General features: G+C 40.7%; 1 long non-coding RNA gene across 5 annotated transcripts in view; it reads left to right on the top strand.

The window, feature by feature from the left end:
* The window catches only part of LOC131484608 (uncharacterized), a 41,177-nt gene that overhangs the window by 7,523 nt on the left and 9,046 nt on the right, over nucleotides 1-24,608 (top strand). The window contains exons 3-6 of one of the 5 annotated variants that reach the window (XR_009248335.1): nucleotides 9,499-9,540; nucleotides 9,713-9,815; nucleotides 10,115-10,165; nucleotides 10,586-20,230. This is a non-coding gene — a long non-coding RNA (uncharacterized LOC131484608). Of the gene's footprint in view, nucleotides 1-9,498; nucleotides 9,816-10,114; nucleotides 10,166-10,585; nucleotides 20,231-24,608 lie in introns of those variants that run through there. The other 4 variants (XR_009248341.1, XR_009248336.1, XR_009248340.1 and 1 more) reach the window with 4 other exon arrangements.

Below are 24,608 nucleotides of genomic sequence, written 5' to 3'. Positions count from 1 at the left end.
AAAAACTCAAATACTTCTGGAGTAGAGCGGACCTCCTCATGGGTCACACTTTTTACCTCACCTCTAGGGACCTGCTGTGACTTCAGTTCAGTTAGAGGTCTAGAAACAAAAAGGAGTGGTAGGGGTGGGTTCTGAGGAGAATCAGGATTGTCTTTTATAGCACCTCCATCAGAGGAGACCATTTCAGTTTCCTCGGGCAATGCAGGGTTAATTCCCTCAGACTGGGTTAATTTCCTCAAAGAAGACTTTTCGGAATTTAGGGACTCAACGTTTCCAGCTTTATCACGGTCGACTCACACATCGCCATTCCAACTTACAGGATCCCATCCAATACCGTCACTAAACAGTAGGCACTTTATGAGGCTGGGAGTTGGGCTTGCATTGTAATTCAGCTAGTCACAGGATAAGATCCTACACTAGATTTTCAGCAATCTTGACCCTGTGGCTACAGAAGATACAGTTCTCTCTAGGGCACACGTAGAAGATCTCGGGCAATGTATGCAGCACTTGAGCTAGGAATTCTAATCCCTGAGCTCATCCTTTTATTTCACGACTTTGTCCAGTGACATTAGGAGCAACAAGGTAATCTCATTAAACTTGTTAGTTTTCCAAAACTGTTGAAAAGTTTCATATACATAGTGACCCAGCTCCTTGCTTCTTATACTAGTTGATTAGAAGTGTCCAGTGGAGATATTTAGTGTCTTGCTATTACCAGATCAATCCATGGACTATCAGTGCCCTCTCTACTACTAGAAATAGAGTAATTAGCATCTTTAAATCTAATCAGATTAGAGGGTCCATTCCAGAAACCCCAGAAACAATTCAGAAAACTCATTCTTAAAATTCTATTCCTGGAGAACCAATCTTAGTATCAAAGTCTGTACTAGTTGGGTTCTCCGGAGAAACAGAATCTAAAAGGGTTTCTGTGTGTGTGTGTGTGTGTGTGTGTGTGTGTGTACGTGCGCGTGCAGGGGTGGGAGGGAAGAGGGAGAGAGAGAGATTTATTATAAATAATTGGATTGTGGAGACTGAGATGCCTCAAGTTCTACAGTTGGCAAACTGGAGACCTGGGGAAGCTGATGGTGATGTTCCAGTTCCAGTCTGAAGGCCTGCGAACCAGGATAGCTAAGAGTGTAAGTTCCAGTCTGAGTCTGAGTCTGAAGGCAGGAGAAGACTGGTGTCCCTGAGTGAAGACTGTCAGGTAGAGAGCAATTTGTTCTCATTTGGGTCAACCTTTTTGTTCTATTCAGGCCTTTAGTGATTGGGTGAGAGCCACTCACAAAAGGGACAGCTCTCTGGTTTATCAGTCTACTGATGTAAATGTTAACCTTTTTCAACACCACCCCCCCCACACACACACATACTCAAAACAATGTTTGACCAAATATCTGGGTACCTTATGGCACAGTCAAGTTGGTACATAAAAATTAACCATCGCAGATGGTAAGGGTTAAATTTGCCATCGAACAAGAGATGGAAGCTGGCTGATAAAGTTGGCAAAGCCGGTAGATGAAAAATCCTGTGTTCTCAGGACTCTGGAGTACCCATGCTTACCTGACCTGGAAGCTTCCATGGAGGCTCCTACATGAGGAAACTAAATAAATTTACAGCTTGTTTAAACCACTCTTATTTTGGTTTTTGTTATAGCCTTTAAAACCAATATCAAAATTATATTTTGCCTTTTGGGTTCTTGAATATATTTGGCTCTGGAGGAATTCAGAGTGAAGGAAAAATATTAAGTTCTTTTGGAAATGTTGTGGATTTTCTCCCCTATATGTGTGTCAATATCAGGATTGAAGATGTAGATAAAAAAAAAAATAAAGGGGCACTTGGGTGGCTCAGTCGGTTAAGTGTCTGACTTCTGCTCAGGTCATGATCTCGCAGATCGTGGGTTTGAGATCCTCGTCGGGCTCTGTGCTGACAACTCAGAGCCTGGAGCCTGCTTCAGATTCTGTGTCTCCCACTATCTCTGCCCCTCCTCCGCTCTGTGTCTCTCTGTCCCCAAAATAAATATAAACATTAAAAAAAAATTTTTAAATAAAATATATTTGTAACAAAAAGGGTCTTTTTTTTTTTTTTTTAATGGCCTTAAGATAGTCTACAAAGGTATTTTGCCAAATATATAACAGGATGTGATGTGGGGGTGAAATTCTATCTGTAATTCCTAGTTCTTTCTTTCTTAAACTGGTGAAAAGGCAGCTAGGGGGACACCATGTTGCGGTCCTTGAGCAAATTCTAGCTTTGACTTGGAGATGAAATATTTGTCTGGCTAATCTTACCTAGCAGTGTTGAGGTTTACATGAGGGCTTGCTTTTTATTAGGCATGTACTGATCTGACTTGTTTGAGTTTTATTGGCACTTACAACCATGAGAAGATCACTGATTCATAACAGCAGAATTTTAGGTGATTCATTCAATTCATTAATCAAAATGATTATTTCAGCAATGATTTACATTTGAGAATCAGTAACTAACTTATCTTTTCTGATTTAAAGGTACTTGAATTATTTGGTATCAAAAGACTGAAATATTTGTATTTGTTGAAGTATAATTTATATAAAATAGAATGCACATATCGTGGGTGTTTCAATGCCCTGTAACCTCTGTCTACGTCATGGAGATATTTCAGAAGTAATCACATCAGGCTTTTATGAATGGGTATTGATGGTGAAGGAGAAAATAACTCAAAGATTTCTTCCAGATTTCTTGTTTAATCAACTGGCCATATGTAAATACTATTTCCTGAGATTGTGAGTACTCAGAAGATTATATGTTAATATGAATGTGAGTGTGAGTGTACCCATGCGTGTGTTTGGTGGAGAGAAGCATAGATGCAAATGTTGGTGTCAATTTTTGACATACAGATTTTTTCAGTGCTTCCAGAACAAGTGGTGATGCTTATTAGACCCTTGTCTGGAGTTCAAGAGACAAAGAACTCAACTAGAGATATAAATTTGCTCATAATCAGCAAATAAATGGTTATTGAATGATGGGTAAAGTTGCCTACAAAGAAGTATATAGCTCTTGGAGGTAACTAATAGATTGTTTCCTAATATGGCTTCCATGGTGGACTAGTTCTGTTAGATACTTTCATAAAATTACTTTGTGATCAAATAAGTTTAGAAAATGCAACCAAGAGTACCCCTCTCTTGAAAATGTACAAGATACGTTATTGGATTAAAGACCAGGGAGTCCACTGTATCAAAATATGTTTCACATTTCATAATGCTGTGTTTCCCAAACGCCCCCCACTGTCATACTAAGGAAGAAGGAAACCAAATCCTACCAGTCTTCTGCCTTGTGGTTTTACCTTGTGGATGACCCACACCCAAGCAACTTGGCCCTGGGCAAGTGGAATTCGGATTCACTTTCCAATAACAGTAGGATAGACAGGTCTTTGCACTTAGAGTTGCAATGCAATCAAGTATTTTTATTTGTTTCTGTTTGCCAAATGTTTAACATCATATTTAAAGCAAATTATAGGTTCTATGTCCTACATATATACTCATTTTATTTTTTTAACTCAATTTAAAATTTGATATTGGTGTTAATGTTTAAATACTAAGATAACCATAACTTTGCTTTATTGTAGTACTATAGCAGAAGATGTTAAATCACTTAAAGATGTTTTTGAATATAATTAATATCCTTCTTTCTTTGTTTCTTACCTAATATGTTTATGGCTTTGAATAGGCTGTAGCAGTGGGGTGGTTGCTTAATCTTTCCAATGGGGCAAGGAACCCAGGCTGTAAGGATATGTAGTGCCTATTCAATTAAACAGGATTATTTTATAGTTTAACAAGGAAAAAGGCATCTGGGTATGATATTCTAAAGTAAAATTGAATGGAATACTCTTATGCACTTCGTAGGTTCATCCAGTGCCTCTTTGCTGCTGACCTTCAGAGGTCATCAAGCTGTCTCAGCCATATTCCACTCTACCTGGATGTCCATAGGCACCTCAAGCCTGAGGTACCCCAGACAGAGCTTGTTATCTTATTCTCACCGAAAGGAGATGTGGGAAAGCTTTGATTGTTTCTGTTATAGTTACTTTTCCTCTTGGTTTTCTATTTTGCCTCAAGACATTCATTGGTTGATTTTGCGCAGCTCAGAAATTCAGTCAAGTATCCTCCCCTCTCTTTTTCGAACCCAGTCAGTCACCAGTTCAGTTGGTCTGAAAGGCTTTTGCACCTCTGGACTCCACCCTGCCCTTGGATGATAGATAGTCTTGAGTCCGATCATCATCTCTCATCTGGGTTGTTGCAATAGCCCTTATCTGGTTTCTCTGCCTCTACTCTCTCAGGATTTCAGTCCCTCTCCTGTCTCCACCCTTCTGCTAGAGTTATCTGTCTAAAACACAGATCTGATCAAGTACTTCTGCTTTTACAATCTTTAATGACCATCTACAGGGAGACAATCTTTGAGTGGATTAGAAATCCTAATCTGATTTCAGGTACTTTCTTAATCTCATCTCCCACTTCTTTCTCCACTTCTACTTAACAACTTCTCCCAGACACAATATGGGTTTGTTATTCTCTGTCCCTATGGTGTGCTTCCATTCTCTGTGTCCTTGCCTTTTCATCACTCTCCGTTGCCTTCTTTCTCCTTAAATTCTGACTTCTACAGGTAGAAGGAATTTCCCACTCTTCTTATACCTCTGTCACAGCACTAAATGTGTTATGAAAACTAAGTGTATATGTGTAACCCTATCCCACGATAGATGGTGAGCTTCTCAAGCAAGGGTTGGCAAATTTTTTCTGTAGAAGACTGCAGGCCACAGTTGTCTCTGTGTTAACTACTCAATTCAGCCATCTTAGTGTGAAAGCATTCACAGATAAATTATAGAGGAAACGAGTGTGGCTGAATTTCTATAAAATTTTACTTACAAACAGAAATTTGAATTTCATGTAATTTTTACATGTCACAGATATTTTTCTTCTTTTGCCACCCCACCCGCCACCAACCATTAAAAAAATCTGACAACTATTCTTAGTTCTTGGCCCACACAAACACAAGACTGGACTGCGGACTGTAGTTTGCTAAGCGTGTTCTAAATGGTAGGGCTATTTCATATTTATTTTCAGTAGGTAACAAAATACCTGGCACTGAACGAATGTTTGCTAAAATGAATCATATAGAGACAAATGGTTTTCATTTTATGTTCTATTCCATTACAAACTGTGGTGGTGTGACAGAGTAAAAATTTTTTAATTAACTGAAGATGAAGTAGAAAACCATTTTTAAATTTCAACCTTTGTTTGAAAATCTTTCTGAGGTATGTTTTTCCAATTTTCTGCCCTAGTAAGTACAGTTTAGTTAATGCATTTAATGATTATCTTGCAGTGCCCCCAGGTCATGATTACAGATAAGAATCTCTTTGTGCAGCCAACTAAATGTAGATTATAGAAGGTATAGCTGATTGAACCCCAAATGCATATAGCCTGGGATTTACTTCAGATACTGCTTTCTTGATGCAGAGGTTCATGCTGTGCTATGCACTTCTTTTCTAGTGATCTCTTTTCCTCTGTAAAGTGGGGCATAGGAACCCAGACTCAACCAAACGAAACTAATTACCGAAAGGTTCTCATTCTTTGGGTTCCAGTTCTATTGCTCCCTATATAGGGAAGGAACGCTGAGCATTGGTGTCATTGATTGCTTCTGTCTTTCGTCTTAGCCCCTCACCCAAGGGAGTTAAAAGTGCAGTGTTGTTAAAGAGAAAACATTGAAAACAAGCAAGTTTGTAACACTGACCTAAGGAAAAAAAGTCACAGGTATCTACAGCATGGACCCTCATTTTAATGATCCAGTTGAAGTTTTCTTTTAAATTAGAGTGCCAAAATGGAAATTCAGAATAATATAATACTGGAACCACCTAGGAGTCCCTTCAGGTGGTGAAAGCACAAAGGCTCGTGATTTTTTCCACCCAGAGTTTACCTGAGCACTTTTCTCTCTTCTACTCGTTGTAGATTGTCTACCTTTGTTTTTCACCAGGGAACAGTGGTAAAGGTACTCATCTGGATCACAAGGACTTGAGTCCCTATTTACTCATTTGAGTAAATGCAGTCAATGTGGGATCCTGGAATAGATCCTGGAATAGAAAAAGGACATTGGGAGAAAACTGCAGAAAGTTGAATTACATTTATAATTTAGTTAATGGTTCTGTATCAGTATTATATAATGTTAATTTCCTGGTATAAACATCACATAGCTGTTATATAAATTGTAAACATTCGGGGAAGCTGAGTGAAGGATATTTGGGAACGATATTTTTGGGGCAACATTTCTGTAAATCTTAAATTATTTCAAAACAAAAAAGAGAAAGAAGAACAAGACCAAAAGGAAATAAAGAAATCTTGTTGGACCTTCCTTCAAAATATATGTAGAATCTGGTCACTTCCTATAACCTCTGTTAAAACCACTTTGACTCAATTCATCACTATCTCTCACTTGGATTATTATAGTAACTTCCTAATTGGTCTTTTTGCTTCTATTCTTGGTCCCTCAGAGTCAATTTTCAGTGCAGTAGCCAGAATAATTATAAGCAAAAAATTAAAACTCTACAGTATACTGCCATTAGTCTTAGGGTGAAGCCCCAAGTTCTTACATTGGTGAAGAACAGCCACCATCTGGCCCACAGCCCCCCGTGGTCCCCCCTTGCACACTTTCCCACTTCTCACTTCCTCCAGCCATGTTGACCTCCTTGCTGTTCCCTGAGCATATCAGGAACATTCCCATTGTAGAACCTGTGCACTGGCTATTTCTTCTGCTAGGAACAGTCTTTCTCCAGATACCATTATGTTCTTGTGTTTGAATATCATTTCAATGAGGCTGACTTACACTCTTTAACAATTTTACCCCCCACTGCCTGATGCTCATCTGAACTGGAACTTGCATTCCTCTTAGCGCTGTTCTACCTAAAAGAAATTTCCATTGCACTTCTCATCTTCTAAGACACTGTTTAAGTTTATGTATTTACCATCATGGTCATTGTCATCATCATTATCATTATTAATGGGCTAGTCTCCCCAGACTCAAATGTAAACTCCAGGAGAGCAGGAATCTTTTCCTATTTTGTTTCCTGGTATATCTCAAGAGCCTAGAAAAATTCCCGGCATAGGGGCACCTGGGTGGCTCAGTCGGTTGAGTTTGACTCTTGATTTTGGCTTGGGTCATGATCTCATGGTCGTGGGATCCAGCCCCATGTCGGGCTCCATGCTGAGCATGGAGCCTGCTTGGGATTCTCTCTCTCTCTCTCTCTCTCTCTCTCTCATAAAAAAAGAAATAAAAAGAAAAAAAAAATTCCTGGCACAGAGTAGGCACTCCATAAATACTTGTTAATGAATTGAATTAATGAATTGAATAAAAGGATAGACAGAAATTGAAAACTACTTTGCTGGTAAAGGAAAAAATAGTGTGTAGTACAACTTTATGGCTATTGATTTGGGTCATGGGAAGGAAAAATGCCCCACTAATCAATACGGAAAAAAATATATATATAATTTTCAACTTGTTTTATTTTGTATTTTTAAAAAAATTTACATCCAAATTAGCATATAGTGCAACAATGATTTCAGGAGTAGATTCCTTAGTGCCCCTTACCCATTTAGCTCATCCCTCCCTCCCATAACTCCTCCAGTAACCCTCAGTTTGTTCTCCATATCTATGAGTCTCTTCTGTTTTGTCCCCCTCCCTGTTTTTATATTATGTTTGTTTCCCTTCCCTTATGTTCATCTGTTTTGTCTCTTAAAGTCCTCATATGAGTGAAGTCATATGATTTTTGTCTTTCTCTGACTAATTTCACTTAGCATAACACCCTCCAGTTCATCCATGTAGTTGCAAATGGCGAGATTTCATTCTTTTTGATTGCCGAGTAATACTCCATTGCATATATATACCACATCTTCTTTATCCATCATCCATCGATGGACATTTGGGCTCTTTCCATACTTTGGCTATTGTTGATAGTGCTGCTATAAACATGAGACTGCACGTGTCCCTTCGAAACAGCACACCTGTATCCCGTGGATAAATGCCTCGTAGTGCAATTGCTGGGTCGTAGGGTAGTTCTATTTTTAGTTTTTTGAGGAACCTCCATACTATTTCCCAGAGTGGCTGCACCAGCTTGCATTCCCACAGAAAACTATATTTCTAAAGGAAGGTATTTGTTGGATATACCAGTGAAAATGTCCAATAAACTGTTGAACATGTAGCTCTGCAACTCAGGGTAAAGGTCTGGGGTGAAGAGAGAAATTAGGAAGCTTCTACTTATAATTGTAGGCATGAGAAGAATGAGAAAAATAAGGTCTCTTGCAGTTTCGAATATTTTTGTTTATCATATCTGCATCCTAAGATGAGGAAGCCTGAGTGGCATGGAGCTCTGGAGGGCTGGGGGTGGCTGGGGATGGAGAAGAGCTCACGAATGAATGTGACAGGGTGCCAGAAGCACGTTTTACCTACTTCACAATCTGGCATAGAGCTAAAGCATTTATGGTTGAGGAAGGTGAAGGATTAGAGGATGCAACCAGGCAGCTCCTTGTCATTTAAAGTGAGACAACCAAAGGATGATGGGGCAGAGCTTCTAATGTCCTACCTAAAAATGAATCAAATCAAATCAGTTTTAACATACATGCAGGGTTGTTTTGTTTTGTTTTGTTTACTACAACTGGGCTGGAACTGGGGCAGGGTAGGGGTCAGAAATGGGGCGTGGAGGGAGGATCATGGCCTAGCTCTTACTTTTCTAAACTCTAATAGTCGAATACTCAGTGGTATTTCTTCACTCTTTTAGACCATCACCTTGTCCCTTCTTTGGAGAATAATTTTGTCACTGAAGCTTTCACTTTGGCAAGAATCCGATTCATCAAGGAAGACAGAACTCCGTGTTTGCCTGCTTCAAGGCAGAGTTAAAGTCTACTTTGGCAAGCTTTACAAGGAAAAGAGAGAAAAGAAAATAAGAGCCATAAATCATCGGAGGCCAGAATACAGGATTAAAGATACTCAATCCATTTCAGAGAGGACTTTTGCTAGCATGTTCACCTAATGACCCTGTTTTCTCCCATCAGCCTTTAGATCCTCCCACTCCGTGTGAGCTATGGGAGTGACATCTTATGTTAGAGGCAGCTACGGGGAACGATGAGATTCTGCAAGACTGGCATAAGGCTTACTTCTTAGTGACACTTCTAAGGGTCGTTGTTCTTAGGCAGGGTCCACTTTGAGAATTTCATGTTCGTGTTTATGTAACAGTACATCTTCAGAAATAATAAGCAGTTGTAACTCAACCCCTGTTGGTCTGTGGTAAACAGAGGAGAATGGCAGGGTTCCCATCTTGTAACTAATCCGCTCCCCTTTACATGACTAATTTAAGTTGTGCATTCACAAACTCTTGGTGAGAATCAGATTTTAAGGGAACATATACTTCGTGAAATTGGGCAATTTTTAAAAGCCCAGGCCTCCAGATTTGTGTTCTGTACACTTGAACTTTAATGAACTTTTCTTCCTTTTCAGATAGGCTAAGAACACCTCTACACCTCATCATGAGTCACCTAGGTAATTATTACCTGTTGATTTTATAATAAAATGCTACTTATCAAATCTATCATGTCACTCTTTACATTATTAAGAAAAAACAATTTATATGGGCCAAATTACACCTGGAGACTGAGGAGAAAAAAAAAATTGTTATGATTTGTTTTTCAATTTAACGACATTCTGTGTCAAGAAATCCTGCAAGGAACCTTCAGATAGTACAAGGAGCTTTACTTCTCACGTACAGGAGGCCGTCCTGCCGTAACTCTGGTTATCAGTATCCACTTGGAAATGAGGTAATTTGAACAAGGAATCAACACTTTGGAGCCTCCCCTAAGCCTTCATGTTATAGCTTGAATTCAGTTAAAGGCAGTCCTCAAAGGATCGCCTGTCAGTTCATTGTTTTCAATCAGAATGTATTTACCCTGAGAGAAGAAAGAAGGAAACTGGCATTTATTTAGTCAGGCTTTCCTGCTGTAGTGTGTTTCCAGTGTAATGATGCATGTACCCAAGAACCTAGTATACTGTGAATAAATATTTGTTGAATGAATAAATAAGTAATTAGCCAATGACAAAGTGTTCTCTTTGATTCCAGGGACAAGGGGAGCCTTTCAAGCGCAGTCATCTATTGTTTCCTGGAGCTGAGGTAATATTAATAGAGGAAGTACTCATGGACCTTCCATTGGTGGCTCCTGTGCCTCAGAATTAGCACTAGAAAAGTGCCCTCAATTTTCCTGGATGCTGAAGTGAACTAATCCTCGTTGAGCCGGGAATAGAAGGTCAAGGGTCATAACTGTCATCTTTCTGGGACACTCAACTTCCTGTGGGGGTCCCTGGGCCACACCCAGAGATACTCAACAACTTCACAGGGGACTCTCGGGTTCGGGTTCCTCCTCTCCCTCCCCTAAACGTTCACTCATCATTTGGAAGTTTGATTTGGGAGTTGTGCTTTAAAGCATCTGGCTTAGTTTTGAAATACAGCAATCACTGTTTCATATTATCCCACCCCCACCCCTCCGCCCCCCACCCCCACCCCGTCTTTTTTTTTTTTTTTTTTTTTTTGCAGCATATGTGATGAGAACAGCCTTGGTCAGAACCATGCAGCCGCCGAATAGTCTTTGTGTCACAGGAGTGGAACGCTTGGATTTTAGTCACCTTCTTTACTTGGATAAGCCACAGAAACAAAAGCTAAACCTGGTGCGTAGCCATGGTTCAGTTCACCCATGATAGGCCCTGAGAAGTTAGCCTTGGTTTCAGATATGTGTAAGTAAGCCATGGTGATTTGAAGTTGGGGAGAATGAGATGTGGTTGATGACATTTCCTGAGGATCTGTTGAGTAAGCGGGAGACTCATGTTTCTAAGGAGCATTCGGTTACTTCAGGTCAAAGAGATTTGCATGAGAAATTTGTGCACCTGGAAATATAAATTGCACGCTTAATAATTGCATGTGCAGTAAGGGAAGTTTTATTAAGGCCTTGAGGAAGATTGGACTCACTGGCCATATGTGCTAACAGCAGTGAGGAGAAAACACGGGTCTAGTTGAAAGGGATTACAATCTGGGTTTAGAGCAGGTGGGCGCTAGGATTCGGAACATTCTGACGATGAGACCAGGAGGTAGAGCTGGGAAAGGCGTCTGGGCTAAATGAGCAGCAGCAGAAATCCAGTGCTTTTCCTTTTTATGTGAAACACTCAAGTTTTGTGGGGAAGATTAAGCCTGAGAAATCTAAGAACAGTTTGACTAGTTACACTCTGGAAATCTGGCAAGAGGAAAGGTGAGTGATTAAGGTGGTTTCGGTCTAGCCCATAGTGCTCAGCACTCTTTGGCACTGCTTGGTTTGGCAAAATTGTTAACACCCTTCTGGAGGGAAGCTTGGGGCTGAGAGATTAAGGGCATTACAGGTCAAAGGTTGACTGTGTTAATGTATTTATTTAGGAAACCATTCAAAAGCCCTTATTGACCTTGGCTTTTGGAGACCGGGGTTGTCAATCCTTCACTTTTGTGATCCCATTTTCACCTAAAAATGTTTTTGAGCAGCCCAGTATCAAAACAGAATCTATGTACCTCAGGTAGAAACATGTTGAACTACGAGGAACTGGAATAAATACTACGGACACTGGCAGCTTCGTTGGTTAGCTACCTATCACGTGAGCTATTCTTTCGTTCCTATAAATTTCGTTACTATTTCAGGAGAGAAGGTAAGTTATTTTTCAAAAATAGGGTGGAAGGAATGTTCTCTATTATTAAAAAAAAAATTCCTCTTTCAAAATGAAGCTTTCAGATTCCTAATCGTTTAGGGGAGCACTGTCTACCTGAAAAAAAAATACGAGGTGTCTTTTAGTCTCAGGGGGGTTTAGCAACAAACCATTATTGTTTGCAGGCTGATTGTTCTGAGAAGGCGAGCTGCCTTAATGACAGCTTAGGCAGTAACAATCCATGATATAGTACTTACTTGGATGTAGCAACAACTGTGCTCTAAGCCAAGAAGAAGGAGGAAAAAAGTCAGTATCTTGTGCGTGAGAAGCTTGTAGATACCCTGAGGTGACTTCATATAATTCTAAAATAGCAGGTAGCTTCTTGCATAGCTAATCAAGGCATCAGCGCCTGGAGCAAGTGGAGGTGGCTGACAGTGTACTTTGGTTTCAGATGCATTCAGCTCTTTTTGAGTGATATGAGCTTAATTCATATTCTGGTTTCTATACTAAAAGTTTATGTGTTCTGATTTGGCAAATATCCTCCCCCACAACCTGACAGAGCGTGCTTTGATAAAGCTGCCGATCTTAACGTCTTACTTGCATTTGTTCATTTGTTCATTATATGCGGTGAGAAAGTTCGTACAGCTGAATAAAGGGAAGAGGGGTTTTTTTTTGTTTTTTGGGGTGTTTTTTTTTAAGCATTGAGTTATACCCCACCCTCCACTTCCATTCATTGCTCAGCAAAGGACAAAGGCGGCTCACCTGAAAAACTTGAAATACACCCTGTAGGTAAGTGGAAAGAGCTCACAGAGAAAGGAGTCATCCTGACTTTGTAAAGTAGGTAGGTCATTTCTGGAGAGAGCAGCACCTTCATGAAAGTGAAGGTCACAGAGTGACATGCTTAGATAGTTTTAATTGCCAGCGTCTTGAGGTCTTCCAAAGAAAGTGTAACATCAGTGGATGGCTTTGGTTTGTCATTATGTCCATCCAAGCTCTGGGCTGTGGTTTTGGTTCTATAAATCCCTCTGGTTTAAGATGTAAAGGAAACGACTTCTCGTAGGGACCATTGGCCACTTGCTAGGCAATCACTGTCGCGAGGCAGATCTGCCTTATAAAACAGAGGGCTCAGGCTCAGTGCTCAGGAAGCTACAAGTGGAAACTCCACATTCAAAGAGCCCATAATTTTACTCTAATAGATATTTAGCAGCTTAAATGAAATAACAAGGAATACATTCACTCAGGCGCCATCCAGGAGGATTTGCTGGGTATTTTACATTCCACTCTTTGAAAGGAAAAACATAATTTTTTATACTTTCCCATGATATATGAATATTTTGGTATGCAAAGAGATAATACATAGCATACCTTTAAGGCTAAATCAAGTTCTGTTTGGCCAAAGGGATTTACTGCTATCAGTATAATGCAGGCCAGTCAATCAAGTTGAATTTTTCCTCCAAATCAGTGCATTAGCGTTCAACCAGGCAGCCTCTTGCTTTTTTGGTCTGGTTTGTTCACATGCTGCTCAATTTTCAGGATCAACAAATACGAATGCTGTAACTTCCGACTCCATGCCTGTTTCTCCTTATTCCCCAAGACCTAGCTCTCGGGGGTAGTTTGTGGTTTCAGTCATTTTTCCTTTTATCTTTTTTTTTTTATTTAAAAAAATAGTTTTCTTTATTTTGAGAGAGAGAGAGAGCATGCACATGAGCGGGGGAGGGGCAGAGAGAGAGGGAGAGAGAGAATCCCAAACAGGATCTGCATCGTCAGCACAGAGCCTGACTTGGGGCTCCATCTCAGGAATCGTGAGATCAGGACCTGAGCCAAAATCAGGAGTGGGATGCTTACCCAACTGAGCCACCCAAGAGCCCCTGTGATTTTTTTCTGTTAGCCACTCAGAACTCCATGGGTCTAAGCAGAGTTTATCATCCTGCCCTCCTTCCAGTCTCATACACCTTCAAGTCACAGCCCTGATTCTTCTTTTGATTCCCCTCTGACATCTGTTCAGTGCCCTCCCTCCACGGTGCTTGCCCTCCTGTAGTCCCTCTGTGTCTCTAGGCTGGAGTCCTGTCGCATCGACAGGACTGAGTGTGATGGTTACTATGGCAAAGCACTCAGGCTCTGCAGTTAGAACAGACCTTTGCACTTAGTGTACCACTTTCTGTTACTACCCAGCTGAAATGTGGGGGAAATAATAGGACTTCCTCTTAAATAGGAGCAGGCTAGTAAAATACTTAGCATGTTGCTTGGATAGTTAGTGTTCCATAAATGGTCATTATGAGTGTCTGCTGGTCTTCCTCACCTCGCTACCTCCTCTTGTCACCATCAGCAGAGTTGTCTTCCTTCTACTTGGAATCAATCGAGCTGCGGCCCTTCTCAGAAATCCTGGGTCACGGCTAGTCCTGTTGGCTCAGGTTTGCACACATTCAGAGCCATCCCTCCATAACTACTTCATGCTCAAGTCGTCCTCTTTGCGCCCTTCCAGCCCCCTGGGACAAAGAGCACAGCCCATTCCACTCTTGCACCTCGGTGCCTTCGCTCATGCTCCACCTGGCATGCTGCTCTCTGTTTCTGCCACTTGTTAGTATTCTACTCATCCCTTGTGGTCCTGTTCAAGTGACATCTCTCCCCCCCAGGAAACCTTTTTATATAAATATGTTTGAAGTCTTTTTTGGCCATCTGGTGAGAATTGATTACTCTTTTGGTCACGGTCTCATGTCACTTTGCTCGTACCTCTGGTGAGACTTGCCCAGTTGCATTTTGTAATAGAGTTAGTTGCGGATATCCGTCTCCCTCACGGGATTCTAAACAACTTCAGGGCAGGCATTGTAGCATTAAAAAATCTCGCTATCTACACAGTGCTGTGGTCATAATATATGATCAATAAATGTTTTAGAATTGAATTAAAATTAGATATTATGTGGATAGCATCTAAATATCTGTAAGTGGACTGGACCCGCTGGGCACATTTACTATAAAACTTAGTAGGTGTGTGTGACTCTGGTGATACGAGTGGGCCCTCCAATGTCTTTGATAGTCAGCAGCAGGGGGACTCCTCACTCACCCCAGAGCCTTGATGAGATAGCAGATAGAATGTGAGCTGGTGGGCAGGAGTCATCTTTCACATGGCTCGCAATGGAGAGGTTAGAGGATAGGGGGTTTCCTCCCTTGCTAAGAGGGTAGAGAGAGGGAGAGCTACTCTTGCTCGGGACATAGTCCTAAAATGTGATTCCGGGTCACTCCATGGTGAGAGCTGGACAGGGAGAGTTGGGATTTACCCCTGGATGACAGGAGGTTGACATTTCCTAAAAAGCCCGATTCCAGCCTAGAGGACACCCTTTGTCATTGGATAAAACGTTCGCTAGCGTGCAGGTGGGAAAGGTGCCCGGAATCTGTTGAAACCTCTTTTCCCCTTCTTTTCTGGTGACAGGGCGGTGGCTGGGACATGGCTGCCCACCTCAGGACTGCAGTTCCTGACAAGCTTGGCAGCTAGGTTTTAGGCAAAGAAATGTGCTTAAAATTTATGTGTGCAACTTCTCACTCATTTCCTGAGGGAAAGTCTCTGGCACTGGGTCTCTACTTTTTCTTCTCTTCCTACTGGCAGGGATGGAAGCCATTGAACTGACCTTGGAAGCCATTTGTTGAAGATGGCAGAGCTGTGTCAGCCTGGCTCACTGAACGCCTGGGCGAAACGGAGCCTCCTGTTGCAGTGAGAACAGTATCAGCCGCTACATTGCATTTATTATAGTGGCTGTCGGTTCCCCCATACAGGGTCTTTTCTTTTCCCAAAGCTGTCCCCAAATATTTGTTGAACACTGACTATGTGTTAGGCCCCCACTACGTGCGAGAATAAAAACAAGAATGAAGGATTCTCAGTCTCTGTCTTTAAGGAGTTTATAGCTAGGTCCAACAGATAAGACACATTGTGATAAAAAAACTATACAGGCATGCTCTCGCCAGACCATGGTCAACCTACAACCTGAAGGTTATAGGAAGAAAGAGAGGTTCCTTTCAACTGTAGTGAGCTAGAGAGTCCCACGAAGGAGCTGGGTTAGAAAGGTGGAGAGATGCAAGGAAGACATTCTGGACGGGCAAGTGCAGTGTGTATTTTGAGATTGGGGGAGGTGATAGTGAACTCACAAGTTTGGACGGACTAAAACAATTTGTTTTGGACCAGGGAGTAGCAGTAGTTACCTCTGGACAAGTTGTTGGGATGTGACTGGGGCAACGTCTTGAATACCAGAGCACCTTGGGAGTTGGTTTCTCCCGGCAGCCAGTGAGGAGCTGTCTAAGGCAACATCATTGCATACCACTGTGAATCTTCCAGTTTGCATGTAGTAACCCAAGCAACATTTTGTTTGTTCACAGATTTGTTGTCCTGGCACCTCGCAGGAAGCTGTGAGAAATTTGCTTCAGTCTCTAAAGTACAGTTTTCTACAAATAGCTGGTTTGTGTACCGGGGGCCTATGGCCATTCCACAGAGCCAACTTCAGAGGAACAAATACATGGATGGTTGTGTCAATGGCTCAACCCTTTCCTTTTAACTCCACCTTTAAAACAAACTTCCTGTCATCTCCCTAGGAAGATTTTCTACATTTTCTACACCAGTGACTTCTTACTGCACCTGTCTTTGTGTAATTACTTCTTTTAAAAAAACACAAGTAAACTTTGCATGTTTAATCTCATTCTTCTTACCTCACTAACTGGCATTTTATTGATTTACCTGTTCAAGAAGTCATGTTCAGACTCAGCTCCTCTGCAGTTACGCTTGTTTGTTTTTATTTATTAACCACCTAGCAACATCGTCTTTACGGGAGCCCTCCTTAACAATTGGTATCCTACACACATGTCTACAGTATTGTGCCGATTTTTCCAGCCATACACACATGTTTCTTCCTTTTGAACCAGTAGCAGGAATCTCAAAACTTGAGAAAGTCAAGCTCAGAGAAAGTTTACTTCTAGGTGGTTTTCCTTGTCTTATCTCCAAAGAGTTAGATGTCTGTGGTCTTGAAATGGCAAAAGTTTAGATGAAGGAGAGTTTGACTGCAGCTGGCAAAATTTGAGTCATAACTTTCAACTTGGGCGGGCTAGCATTAACTTCAGCGTGTTCCCTAAACATGTGAGGGTAGAAGGCCAAGATGCCGGAACAGTATTCTGTGACCCTTTGTCCAAGAGTGACCTTTCTTGAATTATTGAATCAGATGTGGGAGAAGATGGTGTGAAAACACGAAGGCTTCTCAGATGTTTGAATTTTAGAAGACATTATTCTTGCCAATATGATGGAAAATGTTGTATAATTCATTTTAACATTGTAGAAAATCAGGAATGGAAGCTCCTTTTGGGCCATGGGAAAAAAAACTCTCAACTTATAAATGTTGATATCTCAGTAACTGTTTAACTTATGGAATATTCTGTGGGTCTAATCAACAGAATTGTGATCAACAGTGTGGTGATTTAGCTTCGTTTTTATCACATTCTGGCAAGTTGTGTTTAAACAGGTCATGATATCTTATTCTTTAACTACTATCTCTGTGTTTCCCCTCCTTACAAGAGCAGGGCTGTCATTTAGAGAAGTGAGCCCACGTTGGTGCTAGAATCACAAGGATGCTTTTGCTGCAATATGGATTTGGAGTGTACAGTGTAACCATTTATTTATCTCCATCCACATATGAATTAGCTTGTTTTCCTATCCCTCCCTGGCAGTTGCTGTTTCTTCTTTTAGTTGTTACTTTTTTTTCTCCCTACACATTATTTTTCTTAGTTTCTAAATACCATTGTTTTTGTTTTTAAAGTTTATGGTTGGGGGATGGGGGACAATGGGGAATGACTGTTAACGGGTATAGGATTTATTTGGGGGGATAATGAAAATGTTCTAAAATTGATTATGGTAATGGGTATGTGACTCTGAATACACACACACACACAAAATAATTGAATTGTATGCTGTAAACATGTGCATTTCTTGAGCACCTTGTAGAACCAGATTCTCTGTGGGCCCTAGGATCCGTGGTGAATAAAATGAGTAAGTTCCCTGTCCTCAAGGGATTGGTATTCAAGTGATGGAAATAAATGCTAAATAATTAAAAAATTATTTTGTATAGTAATAAATGCTCAAGAGAATATTTAAAGGTGAAAATATTATAGAGAGTTTATTTTAACATAAGATAGAATCTTCAGGAGAGTTCTCTCTGAGAAGGTAACATTTCAGGTGATCCTAAACGGTAGAAGAGCAGCCAGACGTGTGCATACTTGGGGCAAGAGCACTCCAGGCAAAGGGAATATACAGGGTCAAGTTCCAGGGTGGCTGGGTATACCAGAGGGCGCATGATGTGCTGGGTATACCAGAGGGCGCAGGTGTTGTAAGGGGAAAAGCCCTTTATTTTTGTTGTAATTACAATGGACAGTCATCGGGAGATCATAAGTAGGGGCATGTTAGAGTTTGATTTCCATCTTCAAAAGACTTCAGAGACCAGTCAGAAGGCTGTGATAATGTTCCAGCTGTACTTGTGTTGTAGTGACATTGGGGAGATGTAACACGTGGTTGATTTTGGAGGCACAGCCCAGTGTATGTGTCTTTTATATTTCCCAGCATAATGTGGCATATACAATGGATGCTTTGTTGAATGGATGAATGTTTGGAGAGGGCCGTAGGGGGAGAAATATCTAAGTAACAACGGAAGGCCAATGATACATCGAAATTTGGTGCCATGAAATATTGACTTTTGAATTTATCAGTAGTTGTTGACTTCTTGATGGATGCTACTGTGGATTGTAGTCCAAACTTGTAATATCAGCAGCGATAATGCCAGACTAATTCCTTGCATTTCACTGTTCATCACAATGCAATGCGGAAAAAGAGGCTTTAATTTGAGGTTAAAGATATTGTGTAATGGAGAAGTAAGGGTAGCTTTACTTTTAAGGTGATCTCTTTTCTATACCTTGATATCTTCCCATCATTGCCTCCACTTGTCCTGGTGATATTTGTTAAGTTATCAACACCTTTAAAAAAAAAAAACCCAAAACCTAGAAATTAGAGGGTCAATATCTTTGTAGTGATGTTCATTTGGGAGCAGAAATGGAAATCATGAGATATGGAACCTACTCTCTGCAGGATCCATCTCATTATCCAAGATATAAGGACACCATAGGAGTCGCTGAGAATTGCTTTCCATATTTAGATTTATGGTTTGTTAGAAATTAACTGCATCACAATAGGTCTATGCTCTGTTTCTGGGAAGTAGCTGGCATGGAAGGGAAAGAACATATTCTCTGAATATCAGTTTATATCCTGGTTCTCTTGCTTACTGCATGAGCTTGGGCAAAACACTTCATTTCTGGGTTTGGTGTGCTAAGCTGCGATATGGTGGCAGTAATCCACTGCTTTCAGAAAATAACTGCCTTTCAGTATAATTTATACAGGAGATCACCTATTTAAAGTAATGCAAAGCATGGTCTCTTTACTTCCTTTCCCTTTTCTTTCCTGAGGAAGTAGTTGTCAGGTGTAATTTTATTGCTTATCAATATTGTACTTGTTGTATGAACATAGAGGGGCTGTAGTTCTGTGGAAAAGTCTCACCATGGTGCTAAATTGGGTGCAGAGTTCTGGCTTCCCTTTAGGACATGCATGGATAACCAGCATAGCCAAGGATTAAATGAGTGGATGGTTTTCTGTGATTATGCCAGAATCTCAACCAAGGATAAAGATATACGACCTGGCAGAAATAAAACTAAAGGTTATAAGTACATTTGGATGAAGGCTACTGAGACTGGAAAAGGATTGACCTTCCATTCAGATGCGAGCTTTTGACTTGGTTGCACTTTGCTTCCTCTCCAAACTGGCACTTTATTTTCAGCCCTCAAATAAAGAGCAACCATTTGATTTTGTAATGTAAAAACTATTATTGCCCTTAGGAAAAGGATTACTGAACTTTCTGTACCTAGTGTTTATGCCTTTAATAAGCACAGTGTTTCCAAGAGAATTGAATGCCTTTTTGTACTGTGATGTTTTTCTACCACTGAATCTGAGTTTTGTACCTTAATGTCTGGGAAACTTGTTTTTATAAATTCACAGAAACCTGACAAACAGTAGGAATTTGTTCTCTGTCCTGTAGAGATGGGCAAATCCCTAAAGAGCTTGTTGATCTCATGCTAGCTACTTTGCTGTGAGCCAGGCGCCTTTCTTTTCTAAGGGAAAGATTTATACAGGGGAATAAGGTTCATGGGAAATAGCAGACTCAGGTAACTGCAGTGTTAACAGGCAGCACCACATATCGTGGGTTCATCCACTTACCTACGGAAACTCTTACAGGCTCTAACATTTGATTGTGCTTTACAGGTTGCATATAGTATTGCATTTTGATTCCAACTATGGCATCATAAAGGGCAATGACATACAAAGACCTGGTACTGTCCTAAATATTAAAAGCCAAAACACGAAGAGGAAGAGTTTAAGTGTGGGGCAATGAAGCTGGAGAGAAAAGCAAGAGTCAGATGGCAAAGTGTTTTGTGTGCCAACTTCAAGACTTTATTTTTTTTATTTTTTTATTTTTTTAAATTTTTTTTCAACGTTTTTAATTTATTTTTGGGACAGAGAGAGACAGAGCATGAACGGGGGAGGGGCAGAGAGAGAGAGGGAGACACAGAATCGGAAACAGGCTCCAGGCTCCGAGCCATCAGCCCAGAGCCCGACGCGGGGCTCGAACTCACGGACCGCGAGATCGTGACCTGGCTGAAGTCGGACGCTTAACCGACTGCGCCACCCAGGCGCCCCCCAACTTCAAGACTTTAAACTTCATTCTAAGAAACTTCAGGAAGGTAAGGCAAAATCATGGGAGGTTTGCATGTCAGGACGTGAGGTTTTCAGTCATATATTTTAGATATGTCTTTCTTGGGGCCCTACAGAGGTTTGATTTGAATGGCGAAGGCTGGAAGCAGGGAGACCAGGTGGGTAGTTGTGGAGAAATTCAAGTAAACAAAGAGGAAGTCTTGAAGTGAGTAAAGATAGAGAGGATAGAGAAATTGGGACAGAGTTGAGTGAGTGAATGAATGAGTGAGGAAAGAGTGGTAATGAAATAAAGGCAGTTAGAAGATATGACTAATTCCCTCTTTTGGTTAGACAATTTCTTAACCAATCAATAGATCAAACTGTGTTGAAAGAAAGATTTTTGTAGTTGGTGTCAGCAATATGGAGTAGGAGATACCAGCCTTCATCCCCCCTCCCTCCCTGCCCCCTAAAGAACAATATTAGACAGCTACCCACAAAAGAAAATAGCCTTGGGAGGGCTCAAGAGTCCAACCAAGGACTTAGAGCAACATGATGGAGCCAAAACAAAAAAGGAAAAGAAAAAGAAAAAAGGATAATAACCGCACAGAAAGGATCACTGAGAGATGAGCTTAGCTGAGATATCCGGAGGTGGCTAGGGACCAAGAAGATGGGGTAATCAATATCAGTTGCACAGCACGTACCATAATGGCCCCGGTAGCCTGCTCTGCAGAGGACTCTGGGCAGCGCCGCAACTGAGCCCACACGGCAGCCAGACTCCCCACAGCTTTCACAGAGGAGAACCTGGTGGTATTTGTTGGCACAGACCCCAGTGGCCTGCTCTTCAAAGGACACTGGCAGTTTTTGGCGCTGAGGTAACCAGCAACCGCCACAGTTGAAAATTCCCCAGAGGAGGAGTTGCTGTGGTATGTTCTCTAAAACAAGCCGCTCTTTTGCCACTCTGGGACCTGGGCTGTGCCTCAAAACCCTGTGCACACGTTGGATCCCAGAGCCACAGCTGCTGCACAGGCACCCCCGTTTCACAACTCCAGCTCTGTGGCTGCTGTGTGTGCACAGGCACTCCAAACAGTGGCTCAATGTCAGGCATCAGAGTTACCCCTGCCGGAGGCCAGCCAGTGCTCCAGAGCCTGGAGTTGCTGTCACTTCATGTGCACTTGCACTCCAAACCCCAGCTCTGTGGCTGCTCTGTGGATACCCATGCATCAGATGCCAGTGCCACCACCACAGCTATGGTGTCAGTGAGCCAGACCCAGCCCCTACAGGGATTTCCTGAGGCCCTGACATTCACTGTAGGAGAAAAAGAGATCGGTTGGTCTCCAGCAGCTTTCATAACCAAAGACCCCAACCGCCCTAGCTCCTTCTGTGGACACCCACAGTTTTAACATTGAGGACCCTTGCAATCATTGCCAACACTGACATTAGCTGACAGATCTGCACAGAGACTACACCACTGGGCCTTTCCCAGAGTGGGAACTGCTACAAACAACCCAGCCAGCATCCTCACACTTACCTGCAGGTGAAGGTCTTTACTTACCAAAACCAATTCATAAAGTTGGAAAGTGGCAACTACTCAAACAAATGTACAGACATCAGCAAGAAACATGAAAAATCAAGGAAACAAGACATGACCAAATGAACACAATAACTTTTCAGTAACTGACCTCAAAGGAATGAAACCTACAGCTTCCTGGATAAGGAATTCAAAATCATTGTTTGAAGGAAGCTCAACGAGCTGCAAAAGAACACAGATATTTGACACCAAAAGCAAAGGCAACAGAAGCAAAAATAAACAAGTGGAACTATATCAAAGTGAAAAGCTTCTTCACAGAAGAAGAAATAGTCCACAGAAATGAAGAGGGAACCTATGGAATGGGAGAGAATATTTGCAAACTATTAGATAAGGGGTTGGTATCCAACATATATAAGGAACTCCCACAATTCAATAGCTAAAAATCAAATAGTCTGATTTCAAAATGACCCGAGTAGACAATCTTCCAAAAAAGACATATATAATGACCAACAGATACATGAAAAGATATTCAACATCAATAATCGTTAGTAAATGTGAATTAAAACCACAATGAGGTATCACCACATACCTGTTAGAATGGCTATTATTAAAAAAACAAGAGATAAGTGTTGGCAAGGGTATGGAAACAAGGGAACCCTAGTGCACTGGTGGGAATGTAAACTGGTACATCCACTGTGGAAAATAGTACAGAGGTTCCTCAAAAAATTAAAAATAGAGCCACCATATGTTCTAGCAATCCCACTTTTGGGTATATACCCAGTGGAATGATATCTTTCTTAAAGAGATATTTGCACTCCCAGGTTCATCACAGCATTATTCACAATAGCCAAGACATGGAAATAACTTCAGTGTCCATTGATGGATGAATGGACAAAGAAAATGTAGTATAAAATGGACTATTTTCTAGCTATAAAAAAGGAAAAAATCCTGCCATTTGGAAATCCATGATATCATGGATGAACCCGAAGGGCATTATACTAAATGAAATTAACCAGACATTGAAGGACAAATACCGCATGGTATCACTTATACGTGGAATGCAAAAAGAAAAAAAAAATCAAACTCATAGAGTAGAATGGTGGTTGCCCATGGCTGAGGGGTGTGTGTGGGGGGGGGGGGGGTGGGAATGGGGATTTGTTTGTAAAGGGTACAGTCTTTCAGTTATGAGTAGGTTTTGAAGATCTAATGTACAGCATGGTGACTGTAGTTAACGATACTGTATTATATACTTGAAATTTGCCAGGAAAGTAGGTTTTCAGCATTTTCGGTGCACACACACACAAACACACACAAAGGTAACTACATGAGATGATGGATGTGTTAATTAGCTTGATCATGATAATCACTTCACAATTTATATATTTACCAAATCATCATGTTGTATGCTTTAAATAAACACAATTGTATTTGTCAATTATACCAATAAAGCTGGAAAAAAGAGAAATATTTTCAGGTAATATTTACTGGGGGTGTTCAGTTTAGTTGACTATAGCCCCTGGACACAGCTTCTTTTTCAGTCACCTTCAAGACACTGCTTTATCATCATTCAGAATTTCTTTGTAGCTGATTCCCCCTCTGAAATAACAAATTTTTTTGAAACCAATCAAAGGAAAATGAAAAGAGATAAAATATTGCGTATTTATTTTACTTCTCTGTCTACTGTGATTTCTTTTCACCCCAATAAGTTTTTAATGCTTGTAACAGACTTCATTTCTTCTTACTTTCACATTAGGGAATAAGGGAGATCTAAATTGAAAGATACAATAATAATAGTACATTTTTTAGATTATAAAATTTAGAGGATAGTAAATCAGATCTGGTATGCTTGGTGTGGAATTAACATATTATTTGGATGTTTTCCACCTTGTGCCTTCCATAGGAAATATTTACAGTTTCAAATTTATACTCTATTGAGCCACAAGATTACAAATGAAGGAGTCATATCATCTGTGAAGACCAGATTGCTGGAGAAAATAGGGGAGATGCTGGTCAAAGGGTACAAAGGTTGAGTTATAAGGAATGAATAAGTTCTTGATATCTAGCAGTCAGCATGGTGGCTATAGTGAATAATACTGTATTGTATACTCAAAATTTGCCGAGAGAGTTGATCGTGATTGTTCTCCCCCCCACACACAAAGATGTAACTATGTGAGTTGATAACTAGATATGTTAATTAGCTTGCTTGTGGTAATTATTTCACAATTATTTGCATATCAAAACGTCACATTGTATACCTGAAATGTATACAATTTTTATTTGCCTAGTAAACCTCAATAAAGCTGAAAAAAATAAAGAAATATAAACATCATCAAAAGCTAAACTATTTACCATAAATGAGGTGCATAAATGCCTGTCAATAACCCACAAAATAACAGTAAATTTTAAAGAAAGAAAGAACATACATTGCGATGCATATAGTAGGCATTAAGCCAAATTGTATCATTACCCACGTAAGAAACATATGCTGTGAGCAAATTATTGAGTTGGGGTTAAAAAAGTTGAGAAGTAAGTCCAAAAACATATAAGAAAAGGTTCTTTCCTTCCAATGTAGTTGATGAGACATATATGTCAATATACATTATCTGA

The sequence above is a fragment of the Neofelis nebulosa genome, chromosome 1 (genome assembly GCF_028018385.1).
Source record: "Neofelis nebulosa isolate mNeoNeb1 chromosome 1, mNeoNeb1.pri, whole genome shotgun sequence".
Lineage (NCBI taxonomy): Eukaryota > Metazoa > Chordata > Mammalia > Carnivora > Felidae > Neofelis > Neofelis nebulosa.
This window is presented reverse-complemented; position numbering and strand designations above follow the sequence as displayed.